We start from the raw sequence: 14,613 nt of genomic DNA, 5'->3' as shown, positions 1-14,613 counted from the left end.
ATAGCTTTCTATACTCCATAGAGAGTTATATTTTGATATAAATTATTACTTATTTGAACTTTTACTTGCATTTGATGTCTTTATTAATCAAAATTGTCTTAAAATGTAAGTCACACCAATTCTAATTGTATCAATTTTCATCTACATTAATGTAAAAATTGGGCAATTATGAAAATTGTTCACACTGGTTGAAAGATTTCCAAAGCCCAAATCAAAGTGTTGGCATATCCAAATTAAAATAACATTTTTATAGTATGAAGTTATAAACATATTTAAGAAATTAATTATTTATAAAATATTAAATATACAAAAGTTGAGATGATGTCGATCCAGTCTCACCATACTATATTCCAGTTATATCAGAAAAACATATTTTCATCAAACTTATTTTGATTCGTCTTACTATCCGTATATCTAAAAAAGCACGGGAATCGAAAATTGGGTTGAATTTGGGACCAGTTCAAATGGGCATGAATTGATTGCAGGTAAATCTGTTCTCGGGCCTGGGCATGAGCCTAAAATAACTAGCCCCATCTTTCTGCCTATATATATATATATATAAATATAAAGATAAATATAAAGAGTTATGTTTATGTTAAAATGAAAACAATTTTAAATTTGAGAACAATTGAGAACAAAGACTATATAGTATTTTATAAATGTTATACATCACATTATTTCTCTATCTACATATTTCTCTCTCATCAGATAATAAATCTAAACCACGATTACGACCACCATAATCCCACCGGAGCCATCATAACACTGTCGGAACCACCTAACACCGCCGGAACCACCGTAACTCCGCTGGAACCACCAGACAACCGCCTTTTCACTATCTCCGGATCTGATTGTTCGCCACCTCATTCTGCCTACCATCGTCGGAAACCACCTCCTCGCCTCTTCTCTTCCTGAATCGTCACCTATGTCGGCGACGACGTTATCGTCTACCACCACCAACAGCAACAAATAAAATTGTTGTTGCTGATTCTCTTTGTTTCCATCTTTCCTCTGGTCTAGTTTCCCGATCCCACTTCCCGGCCACCAGATCTAGTTTCATCAGATCTGAAAAAGAAGTCTACCAGATATGGTTTCACCGGCTACCATCCCCGCCATCAGATATGTCGACGCCGAAGTTAGGTATGGATAATGTTTGCTCTTTTTAACTCTATTTTGGTGCTGAAAATCATATTATGAAATTGAATCGGAGTTGCTATTATCATCGAAGCTACAACCTATGTAGCTAAACCTGTTGTAATTGTTGGAACTTGTAGTGGCGGTGGTAGTGGTTGTGAGGGATTAGATGGTATTGAACGGAGAATGAAAGGAATGAAACCTAACGAAGGAGATGGAGTGTGTTGGAGGCTAGGGGATTTGTTAACTGTGAAATGAAAACTAAAGTGAAAAAACTAAATTAGGTCAAAATTGATTCAAAATTTTGCTTTTTTGCTATAGGGCGTGCGGCTAGGAAGGCATCCCATTTTTTGGACCAATCCAATATATAAATATTCACCTATATTATAAACTAGATTACTAAAATTTTATCATCATACATGTGAAATATTATAAACTATATTTATTCTCAAAAAATTGACATAATAGTTAAAATGTAAACAAGTTATTTTTGTACATTTTTTGAACACATATACTTTATGTTTAACTATTAATCTATATTATAAAATAAATTAATAAAAGTTTATTAGGATAGTGTGACATATTTAAAAATATATATTTATTCTCACAATCCACATAGTTACAATGTATACAAAGTTTTTGTTGATAAATTGCTTTATTCGTCGTACTTTTGTCTAAATTAATATATTTAAATTAAAATTTTACTGAATATATATTAATTATAGATAAATAATGCATTGTTAAAATATGTAGGTTAATATTTGAAATATTTTAAAAAAGTATATATAATCATATATGATTAAAGAGATGAGAAAATTAGAAAATCGGGAACACGAAAACGAATTATACAAATCACAAGTGATTAGATACACATAATCAAATGTGATAGATGCACGAGAACAACTATGGAATCGAGAATGTGAAAAAAAAATACTGTCGTATTAAATTATATTTGATTAAATACATATAATAATACTTGATTAAATACACAAGCATTACTATTGAATTGAGAAGGTGAAAACCAATATTATCTACATAAATCATATATGATTAAAATCATATAATTAAATGTGATTAAATACATGAGAAAAATTATTGAATCAAAAACACGAAAACGAATCGTGTCTGTGTAAATCATATGCGATTAAATACATATAATCATATTGATTAAATACACGAGAACAACAATTGAATCAATAACGCAAAACGAATCGTGTCCATATAAATCATATATGATTAAATACATATAATCACATGTGATTAAATACATATAAGCATATGTGATTAAATACATGAAAATAAATATTTAATCGAAAACAAAAAATTAATTATGTCCACACAAATCATATGTGATTAAATACATATAATCACATGTGACTAAATACACGACAACAACTATTTAATTGATAACACCAAAAACGAATTTTGTCAACATAAATTATATGTTATTAAATACATATAATCATATGTGATTAAATATACGAGAACTACTATTGAATCGAGAACTCAGTAACTAATCTTGCCCACATAAATCATATATGATTAGAAGCATATGTGATTAAAATTATTAAATACATATAATTAATAAAAGTTTATTAGGATAGTGTGACATATTTAAAAATATATATTTATTCTCACAATCCACATAGTTACAATGTATACAAAGTTTTTGTTGATAAATTGCTTTATTCGTCGTACTTTTGTCTAAATTAATATATTTAAATTAAAATTTTACTGAATATATATTAATTATAGATAAATAATGCATTGTTAAAATATGTAGGTTAATATTTGAAATATTTTAAAAAAGTATATATAATCATATATGATTAAAGAGATGAGAAAATTAGAAAATCGGGAACACGAAAACGAATTATACAAATCACAAGTGATTAGATACACATAATCAAATGTGATAGATGCACGAGAACAACTATGGAATCGAGAATGTGAAAAAAAAATACTGTCGTATTAAATTATATTTGATTAAATACATATAATAATACTTGATTAAATACACAAGCATTACTATTGAATCGAGAAGGTGAAAACCAATATTATCTACATAAATCATATATGATTAAAATCATATAATTAAATGTGATTAAATACATGAGAAAAATTATTGAATCAAAAACACGAAAACGAATCGTGTCTGTGTAAATCATATGCGATTAAATACATATAATCATATTGATTAAATACACGAGAACAACAATTGAATCAATAACGCAAAACGAATCGTGTCCATATAAATCATATATGATTAAATACATATAATCACATGTGATTAAATACATATAAGCATATGTGATTAAATACATGAAAATAAATATTTAATCGAAAACAAAAAATTAATTATGTCCACACAAATCATATGTGATTAAATACATATAATCACATGTGACTAAATACACGACAACAACTATTTAATTGATAACACCAAAAACGAATTTTGTCAACATAAATTATATGTTATTAAATACATATAATCATATGTGATTAAATATACGAGAACTACTATTGAATCGAGAACTCAGTAACTAATCTTGCCCACATAAATCATATATGATTAGAAGCATATGTGATTAAAATTATTAAATACATATAATTACATTGAGTAAACACACGAGAACTATTGAATCAAGAAAGCAAAAATCATATGTGATTAAATACACAAGACCAATATTGAATAAAAAACGTGAACATAAATATTGTCCATATAAATCATATGCGATTAAATACATATAATCACATGTGATTAAATACACGAGACCAATATTGAATCAAAAACGCAAAAGTAAATATTATCCATATAAATCATATGTGATTAAATACATATAATTACATCTGATTATATGAATCCAATCACATGTGATTTATGTGGACAATATTCATTTACGTGTTCTCGATTCAATAATTGTTCTTTATCCACTTTAATCATATGTTATTAAATATATTTTATCACATGTGGTTTTATGTATCTAATCACATATGATTTATTTGGAAAAAATGAATCTTGTCTATAAAAATCATATGTGATTAGATACATATAATCACATGTGATTATATACACGAGAAAAACTATTATACACAAGATTTGTTTTTAAATTTTAGATTCAAAAGTTGTTCTTTGTCCATATTAATCATATGTGATTAAATATATTTAATCACGTGTGATTAAATACATGAGAAAATTATTGAATCGAAAATTCGAAAACGAATCTTTTCAATATAAATAATATATGATTAAATACGTTTAATCACATGTGATTAAATACATGATAAAATTATTGAATCGAAAATTCAAAAACGAATCTTTTCAATTATTGAATCACATATGATTTATATGGACAAGATTCATGAGAGCAACTATTGAATCACATATGATTTATATGGACAAGATTCAATAATTTTTCTTTTTAAACTTTAATCATATATGATTAAATACATCTAATCATATATGATTATATGTATCTAATCACATGATTTACGTGGACAATATTTATTTTCGCGTTCTCGATTCACTAGTTTTTCATGTGTATTTAATCACATGTGATTATATGTATTTAATAACATATAAATCATATATGATTCGATACATATAATCACATGTGATTCGATACATATAATCACATATGATTATATACACGAGAAAAACTAATGAATCAAAAACACAATAACAAATTTTTGTCCACATTAATCATATGTGATTAAATATTATATAATCGGGGATGATTAAATACATGAGAAAAATTATTAAATGAAGAATATGAAAACGAATATTATCTATATAAATCATATGTAATTTGATACATATAATCATATGTGATTATATGTATTTAATCACATGTAATTTATGTGATTAAATACATATAATCACATATTATTTATATGATTTAGAAGATATTATGATCAATTTTCCTAAATCTGTTCTCCAACTTCTAAAATCCGTGCAAGTCAATGCGAACATCTAAAAATCATGAGACTTAGTTTTATGGAAATATTAGTGTCTACTTTCTTCAAAATTTGAATCACATTTCGAAATTCAAATTCCTTGAGGGGTAAAATTGGCAATCTTCTCAGGTTGGTCCATGCTGTCATAGATTTCATGCACTGTCTTCAAAAAATCATAATAAATTCATCAGAACTCCAAATTCCAAAATTCCAAAGCCTATAGTTAGATATGGATGTATAGTTTCCAACATATAAAGGGACTGATGTAATTCTTAGTAGATTGATACAGTTTATTCCAAGAGTGTCGTTGGTCCATAAAGTGACATCTAAAAGTTACCAACATGTAAATTTAATATAAAATAAGCCAAAAATCATTAGAATGAGATCTTTATATTTATAAAAAGATAAAAGGGGGAAATTTACCAATATAATTTTATCAAAATTTAATAATGGGTTGAAAGGTAAGAAACATATCCCAAACAGAGGACTACAATCAAAGAGAAAATAAGGAAATATGTACATAAGTTTTACAAGATTAATACAACAAACACAAACTAAATAATGTTATAATTTTTGTGTAGGTTCTCGGAAAGGAAAGTATCCATCTTGCTCATGCTAGCTAATTTTCAAGATCAAGGAGGTGAGTACTAACTCTCCTATTATGTAGGCATTACTTGTTTTATGTTATTGTTCACATATACCTTAATAACATGTGATTATGTGAATCTAATCACATATGATTTATGTACTAAGATTATTTTTCGCGTTCTCGATTCAATAATTATTTTTTTCCACTTTAATCATATGTGATTAAATACATTTAATCAGATGTGATTATATGTTTCTAATCACATATGATTATATTTGGAAAAAACAAATCTTGTCTATTTAAATCATATGAGATTAGATACATACAATCACATGTAATTATATACACGATAACAAATATTGAACCAAGAACACGAAAACAAATCTTTATCCAAATTAATCATATATGATTAAATACATATAATCACATGTCTAATCACATATGATTTATGTGGACATAATTCATTTTTGCTTTGTCGATTCAATAGTTGTTCTCATGTAATTTATCACATGTGATTATATGTATAATCGTATGTGATTAAGTACATGAGCAAAACTATTGAATCGAGAAGGAAAAATTGAATCTTGTCCACCTCAAATTATATGTGATTATATACAAATAATCACATGTGATTAATTACACAAAAGAAATTATTCAGTCGAAGCCGCAAAAATAAATATTGTCTACATAAATCATATCTGATTAAATACATATAATCACATGTAATTATATGTATCCAATCATATATGATTTATGTGAATGAGATTCATTATCACATTCTCAATTCAATAATTGTTCTTTGTCCACTGTAATCAAATGTGATTAAATACATATAATCATATGTGATTATATGTATCTAGTCACATATGATTTATATGGACAAAAAATAATGATGTCTATATAAATCATATATTATTAGATACATATAATCACATATGATTATATACACAAGAACAACTATTGAATCGAGAAGACAATGATAAATATTATCCACATATATCATATGTGATTAAATGCATATAATCACATGTGATTATATGTATCTAATCACATAGAATTTATGTGGAAAATATTTATTTTCGCTTTCTCGATTCAGTTGTTGTTCTTGTGTGCTTAATTACATGAGATTATGTGTATCTAATTAGATATGATTTATATGGACAATATTCATGTTCACATTCTTGTTCAATAGTTGTTCTTGTACATTTAGTCACATATGATTTCTGTACACAAGATTCATTTTCTCGTTTTTAATTAAATAGTTTTTCTCTTTCCACATAATTTATATGTCATTAATACATACAATCACATATGATTAAATACATAAGAAAAAATATTGAATCATGAATATTATCAATATAAATCATATGCGATTTGATACGTATAATCACATGTGATTAAGTACATAAGTACAGCTATTGAATTGAGAAAGAAATAATGAATCTTGTCCACATAAATCATATGTGATTAAATACATATAATCACATGTGATTAAATATATTAGAACAATTATTGAATCGACACAAGAATAAATATTTTTCATACGAATCATATGTGATTAAATAAATATAATCACATGTGATTAAATATACAAGAACAACTATTGAATCAACATGTGAAAACAAATATTGTCCATGTAAATCATATGTGATTAAATACATATAATCACATGTGACTTAATGCACGATGTCAATTATTAAATCGAAAACACGAAAATGAATACGGCCCACGTAAATAATATTTTATTAAATACATATAATCACATGTAATTATATGCATCTAATCACATATGATTTACGTGGATAATATTCATTTTTGCATTCTCTAGTCACTAGTTTTTCACGTGTATTTAATCACATGTGATTATATGTAATTAAAAACAGACAAAACTGCAAGATTGGTCCCTGTGGTATTCAAAAAACTTTGGATAGGATCCAAAAAGTTTTCCACTTGCATAGATGGTCCAAAATCAAAGTTTTTCTGTGTTTTTGGTCCAAAAAAACTTGAAAAGACTTTTTTACCCTTTTAATTTGTTTTTTCAATTTTTTTAATATCAAATATACTTATTTTATAATTAAAAAAAAGATCTGCACACCTCTCTCTCTCTCTCTCTCTCTAATCCATTTCAAATCGAAAAGGTATTGGCGAATTCAATTTTTGATTAGTGATAACAACCAAATTATTACTTCACAGCTTTGTTCATTGTCAATGTCGATGTTCGATTGATAAATTGAATGCCACAAGCCCAGATATGAAAGCGAATGTCCCCTAGAACGATGTTACGATTAGTCCACCCAACCCATAGATTCTGACTGTGTATGTGTGTCTTTGACAGGAAACCTCCGCCTGCAAAACCTCCGCCTCCCCTAACTGCAAAACCCCTCTCACATCTTCTTGATTTCGACTGTGTATGAGATTTCCACCGAGTTCTTCAATTCTTAATCTCTCTGATTGGCAATTCGGTTTATGGTCTTTTGAGAGTTCAATAGCCCTTCCTTGTTTCCCTAACACCGCCCTACAATCATCGACATTTGCAACTACCATCGTTCTGTGTTTCAATTTTGGTGTTTTATGTCAAATGGGAAAATAAAGAAGAAAAGGTAGAAAGTCAAACAGGATTCTTGTCAAAGAGGTTGACGAATCAACCTCATAGGCATATCCTTGACAAATCAACTTCACTTCAGGTTTAGATTTTGCATTTTGACCCAATTTCAAATGTATTCCTTCCGCTTTTCCAGAACTCTGAAGTGGGGTTCTCGCAAGATCAATCTCTTCAATCCAAGGATTTGTCTGTAAAGTCTCCATTATCGCTATCATCTCATCTCTCCCAATCTTCGTTCTTATTCCCTTAAATGTAATCGATTTTAGGGTTATGTTTGCTTGAATTTGAAGAGTCGAAAACCTAGTCAATGGACAGAGCAAGTGTTCGACACCGATCCAGCCAAATAGGTTATCATCTACACGCAAGCTTTCCAACCACCGATTTTTGAAAAGTTTGGCAGTGACGTAAACGACTCCTTAGTTTTTGAAGTACGTTTTCGAGAGGTTTACTTCTCGTAGACTCCGATTCTGTTCTAGAACCCACCGGAATTCCTTGGCCCACCGCGATTTCAATCAGATGTCGATTAGGTTGAGACATTTGATCGAGAGAGAGAGAGAGAGAACGGTGGGGGTATGTGGGGGTGGGGGATAATTCTTTTATTTTCTTTTTATTTTTAAACTAAAAAAGTATTAGAATAATTATAAAAAATACAAAAAATAAAATAAAAGGGCATAACCGTGTTTTCTAGTTTTTTGGACCAAAATCCCAGAAAAACTTTGATTTTGGACCTTCCATGCAAGTTGAAAACTTTTTGGACCCTATCCAAAGTTTTTTGAATACCGCAGGGACCAATCTTGCAGTTTTGTCTTAATAACATATAAATCATATATGATTCGATACATATAATCACATGTGACTCGATACATATAATCACATGTGATTATATACACGAGAAAAATTAATGAATCAAAAACACAATAACAAATCTTTGTAGGTGGGGGTGGTGGCGGAGGGTGGTAGAGGCGGGGTGGTGGTGATGGGTGGTGGTGGTGTGTGGTGATGGGTGGTGGTGGATGGTTGCAAGTGGTGATGATAGTGATGGGTGGTGGTTTTGGTGGGTGGTGGGTGGGTGTGAGTGGTGGTGGCGGGTGGTGATGATGATGGGTGGTGATGGTTGGTGGTGGTGGTGGTTGTGGTGGGTGGTGGTGGCGGCGGGTGGTAGTGGGTAGTGATGGGTGGTGGGTGGTGGTTGGTGGTGGTGGGTAGTGATGAGTGGTGGTTGTGGTGGTGGGTGGTGGTTGTGGTGGGTGGGTGGTGGCGGGTGGTGGTGGGTGGTGGGTAGTGATGAGTGGTGGGTAGTGGTTGGTGGTGGTGGGTAGTGATGGATGGTAGTGGCGGGTGGTGGTGATGGGTGGTAGGTAATGGTTGTTGGTGGTGGTGGTGAGCAGTGGGTGGTGGTGGCGGGTGGTGGTGGTGGTGGTGGTTGTGGTGTGGGTGGTGGGTAGTGATAGGTGGTGGGTGGTGGTTAGTGATGGGTGGTGGTGGCGGTGGGTGGTTGGTAGTGATGGGTGGTGGTGGTGTGTGGTGGTGGCGGGTGGTGGTGATGGGTGGTAGGTACTGGTAGTGGGTGGTGGTGGCAGGCGGTGGTGATAGGTGGTGGTGGTGGTTGGGTGGTGATGGTGAGACGGCCTAGTTTTGTGAGACCGTGAGACGTAATCCTAGCCACTCATTTGGTAGATAAAAAAAACATTTTTAAAATGCAAAATAATTGAAAATTTTCGAAAAAAAAAAGTTTAAATATTATTTTCGGAATTAATATTTTCTAAAAAAAATACCAAAAAAAATATAAAATAAATAAATAAAAATACATTTTTGTACATGTGCTAGTAGAATATTAGAATATTCTACATATGTGAAAAATCTATTACAATATTCTAACATTCTAAAAATCACATTAGAATATTTACAGTGTAATATTCTATTAGAATATTTCACGTATTTTTCAAAAAAAACGAAATGGTAATTTTATTTTATTTATTTTTATTTTTTAGGTAATTAAAGTGACGAAAATAATAATTAAAAAAAGAATTTTCAGATTTTTTCTTTTATTTTGCATTTTAAAATTATTTTTAGATTTGGTCTCATGGTCTCACAAAATTAGCATGGTCTCAAATGAACCTGAACACACACACACACACATATATATATATATATATATATATATATATATATATATATAAGTTCAACTCCATATAAAAAAGTTCAAATGAGAACATTTTTTAATTTGAGAACAATTTAAACCTTCAAACATATAAAAAAGTTCAACTCCATCCACACCCACCCGCTCTACTGGAAGTCCCTTTCTCTCATTTGAAGATGGAACACCTGAGACTAGTGGACCATCGCCCTAGTCACTGGAATGTCGGCGGAATAACCGATCGCGGCCTCTCCACAACTCCCCCCGCCTCTTCTCCTTCCACAGTAAAAAACAATGTATGTCCGTCTCTTTCTCTCCAACGAGTATGTTTCTCGATCTGGTTCTAGTGGCAATCGTATCCTTATGATTTGGTGGTACCAAATCACCGACCAACTGAACTCGATTTCTTCATTGCAAAGGCGTCTAACACAAATTCTTCATCTTCTTCCTCTACAATCCACCATCTCGCCACAAAAATCGGAAGCAGGTAGCCCTATTTATCCAGGCCACCACAGTGAAGTTGATGTCTACAAACACGATCTATGAGAGCTTCCGGGTAGTATTTTTTCAAGTTTATACACCTGCGTTTTTCAACCTAAATTGACTCAATTTATCATGAAATTCATGAAATTAAGCTTATGATGAACGACTAATCGAGTGTCTAATACTTGATTTCACATAAGAAGACGTTTTATTTGAAAAAATCTGGTATGTTTTCCTGTTGTTGATGAATTACGAACTTGCTTGTTCATTTGCTTGCTTTTGTGAGGCATTATGCGTACAGTTGGATTGTTTTTATTGAGAATTTGTAAGCTCTACGGGATGGATTGGAGTCTATTAGAGAGTTGATTATCAATGTAGGATTTCATGCACACAAGGTGTGTGTCATATTGTCTGAAAGAACCTAATAATTGTAAAAGTAGCATTTTATGTGAAAATCCATAACTTTGAACCCTTATCAAGCCAAACATTAAGGCCCTTATGTTAAATTTAATTTCACATCTCAATAGCCTAATAAATAACCAACAATCATGTTAAAATTGATAACTTAAGGCTTAACCATTAAGTCCTTAATAGAACACCAAAAGTGATTTAAAAGCTATTATGATCAATTTTCCCAAATTTATCCTCCAACTTCTAATATTCATGCAATTCAATAAGGACACCAACAAATCACGATACTTAGTTTTCTGCAAATCTTAATGTGTCTAGTTTCTTCAAACTTTGAATCATAATTCGAAATTCCAACTCTTTAAATGGTAAAATTGGCAATCTTCTCAGGCTGGTCCATGTTGTCACAAATTTCATGCATTGTCTTCAAAAAAATCATAATAAATTCATTAAAACTCCAAATGCCAAACTTCCAAATCCTATAGTTAGATATGGATGTATAGTTTCCCACATATAAAGGGACGGACGTAATTCTTAGTAGATTGGCACAGTTTATTCCAAGAGTGTTGAGTGGTCTAGAAAGTGACAGCTAAGAGCTACTAACTTGTAAATTTAATATAAAATAAAACAAAAATCATTAGAACGAGATTTTTATATTTCTGAAAAGATAAAAGGGGGAACTTTACCAATATAATTTTATCAAATTTTAATAATGGGTTGAAACTTAAGAAAACATATCACAAACGGATCACTACAATCAAAGAGAAAATAAGGAAATATGTACATAAGTTTTATAAGATTAATACAACAAAGCACAAGCTAAATAATGTTATAACTTTTGTGTAGGTTCTTAGAAAGGAAAGGATCTATCTTGCTCATGCTAGCTAATTTTCAAGTTCAAGTAGGTGAGTTACATTAACTCTCGTATTATTAGGCATTACTTATTTTATGTTATTGTTCACGAATACCCTAATCCGGTAGAGTGAACAAAGAAAGGAAGAATGTAGTTTGTTTTCTAGTGAGACAAGCAGACAAGATTCATTTATGTGTTCTTGATTCTTTAATTGTTCTCTTATATTAAAGCACATGAGATTATATGATCTAATCACATATGACTTATATGCACAAGATTCATTTTTTGTGTTTTTGATTCAATAGTTGTTCTTTGTTCATATTAATTGTATGCGTTTAAATACATAAAATAACATATTATTAAATACATGATAACAACTATTGAATTGAGAACGCGAATTTGAATTTATTCACATAAATCATATGTGATTAGATATGTATAATCACATGTGATTAAATACACGAGAACAATTATTGAAACGAGAACACGAAAATGAATATTGTCCACATAAATCATATGAGATTAGATACATATAATAACATGTGATTGTGTGTATCTAATCATATATGATTTATGTGGCTAATATTTATTTTCGTGTTCTTAATTTAATAATTATTTTTTTTCACTTTAATCATATGTGATTAAATACATTTAATCAGATGTGATTATATGTTTCTAATCACATATGATTTTATTTGGAAAAAACGAATCTTGTCTATATAAATCATATGTGATTAGATACATACAATCACATGTAATTATATACACGATAACAAATATTAAACCAAGAACACGAAAACAAATCTTTATCCAAATTAATCATATGTGATTAAATACATATAATCACATGTGATTATATGAATCTAATCACATATGATTTATGTGGACATAATTCATTTTTGCTTTGTCGATTCAATAGTTGTTCTCATGTATTTATTTTTGTGTTTTTAATTCAATAGTTGGTCTCGTGTATTTAATCACATACGATTTATGTGAAAAAGATTTATTTCACGTTCTCGATTCAATAAATCATATGTGATGAAATATATACAATCACGTGTAATTATATAAACGTGAACAACTATTGAATCAAGAACATTATAACAAATTTAAGTCCACATTAATCATATGTGATTAAATACTTATAATCACATGTGATTAAATATATGAGAAAAATTACTGAAACGAAAACTCAAAAATGAGTATTGTTCATATAAATCATATGTGATTGGATGGTGGTGGTGGATGATAGTCATGGTTGGCAATGACGGATGGTGGTGGCGGGTGGTGGTGATGGGTGGTGGTGGTGGATGATGGTCACGGTTGGCGATGGCGGATGGTTGTGATGATGTTGGGTGGTGGGTGGGGTGGTGGAGGTGGGTGGCGGTAACGAGTGCTGGTGGTGGATGGTATTGTTTGGGTGGTAAGTGGTGTTGGTTAGTGGATTTTTTTTAATTTTTTTACATATTTTTTTTATTTATATTAATATTATTTGATGATTTTAATTTAAAAAAATTGTGTGGTCAAAGTTTGTTTTCTAATGTTCTCGCGATAAAAAATGTTCTCAATTGAATGCTCCCCTATATATATATATATATATATATATATATATATATGGCTTAGGTTATTTTGTTTTTACTAACTATTGTGTGCTAGAATGCACAGATCTGGACCAACGGATGGAATTAATCAATGGACATGATTTGAGAGTGTATGCTACTACAATGGGATACCATGTACCATATAATCACACGAATTTTAGCAAAAGGGTATTTTGGACATTTAATTACATTTATAAAAGGAAATTTTCGGATTTTTAGGGATAATTAATTGTCCTAATTTAAAAAATCTGAATTTTTTTTAATTAATTTAATTTTAATTCTAACGTAATTTCTAAAATTAACGATTTTATTTTGTCAGAATATTTTTTTGTTAGAATGATGTTCTTTCATAATTTTATTCTATTAGAATATTATTGAAGAATAACAAAATTCTTGAATCCGAGGTTGAAAAATAACAACATTGTAATATATTCTTTTACATCCGAACTTAAATAAAAATTCATACATATTCTTACAGACTAAAAGTCTTATACATTTTAATATAGTTATAAATATTCTCAAAGAATATCAACAAAAATGAATAACATTCTTAAAAAATAACAACATTCTGCTAGAATACTCTCGTTCTCCATATTTTCTTCATTTTCCACATCAATGGCAGCCCCTTCAAAACCTAAATCCAAAAAAAAACATAATCAACTTTAATGTAGTATAACTTTCAGTATATTCTAACAGAATAAAACTATAATTCTAACAGAATGTGTTAGACATTAAAGACTTTTAATTTATTCTAACAGAATGTACTCGAGTCACTTGATCAAGTATTCCCCGAGTCACCTGATCCAAATTATCGACTTAATCTAATTACAATGACTACATTGTAGCTAA

The 14,613-nt window shown here is 29.9% G+C and overlaps 1 long non-coding RNA gene across 6 annotated transcripts; it reads left to right on the top strand.

Annotated features, from left to right (window-relative positions):
- The first annotated feature begins 640 nt into the window (after nt 1–640).
- Nucleotides 641–14,048, top strand: LOC145128942 (uncharacterized). 6 transcript variants are annotated; one of them, XR_013717199.1, is made up of 5 exons: nt 641–1,140; nt 5,673–5,731; nt 12,157–12,215; nt 13,416–13,586; nt 13,829–14,048. It is a non-coding gene; the product is annotated as an uncharacterized LOC145128942 (long non-coding RNA). The 6 variants fall into 6 exon arrangements; XR_013717198.1 differs by lacking the exon at nt 13,416–13,586 and having other exon boundaries at nt 644–1,140; XR_013717196.1 differs by lacking the exon at nt 13,416–13,586 and having other exon boundaries at nt 644–1,140; nt 13,820–14,048.
- Nucleotides 14,049–14,613: the final 565 nt, after the last annotated feature.

Source organism: Lactuca virosa, chromosome 8 (assembly GCF_052849685.1).
Source record: "Lactuca virosa cultivar CGN04683 chromosome 8, Lactuca_virosa_CGN04683_v6, whole genome shotgun sequence".
In the NCBI taxonomy this organism is placed as follows: domain Eukaryota; kingdom Viridiplantae; phylum Streptophyta; class Magnoliopsida; order Asterales; family Asteraceae; genus Lactuca; species Lactuca virosa.
The sequence above is the reverse complement of the archived record's forward strand: the minus strand, read 5'-3'. Positions and strand labels throughout refer to the sequence as shown.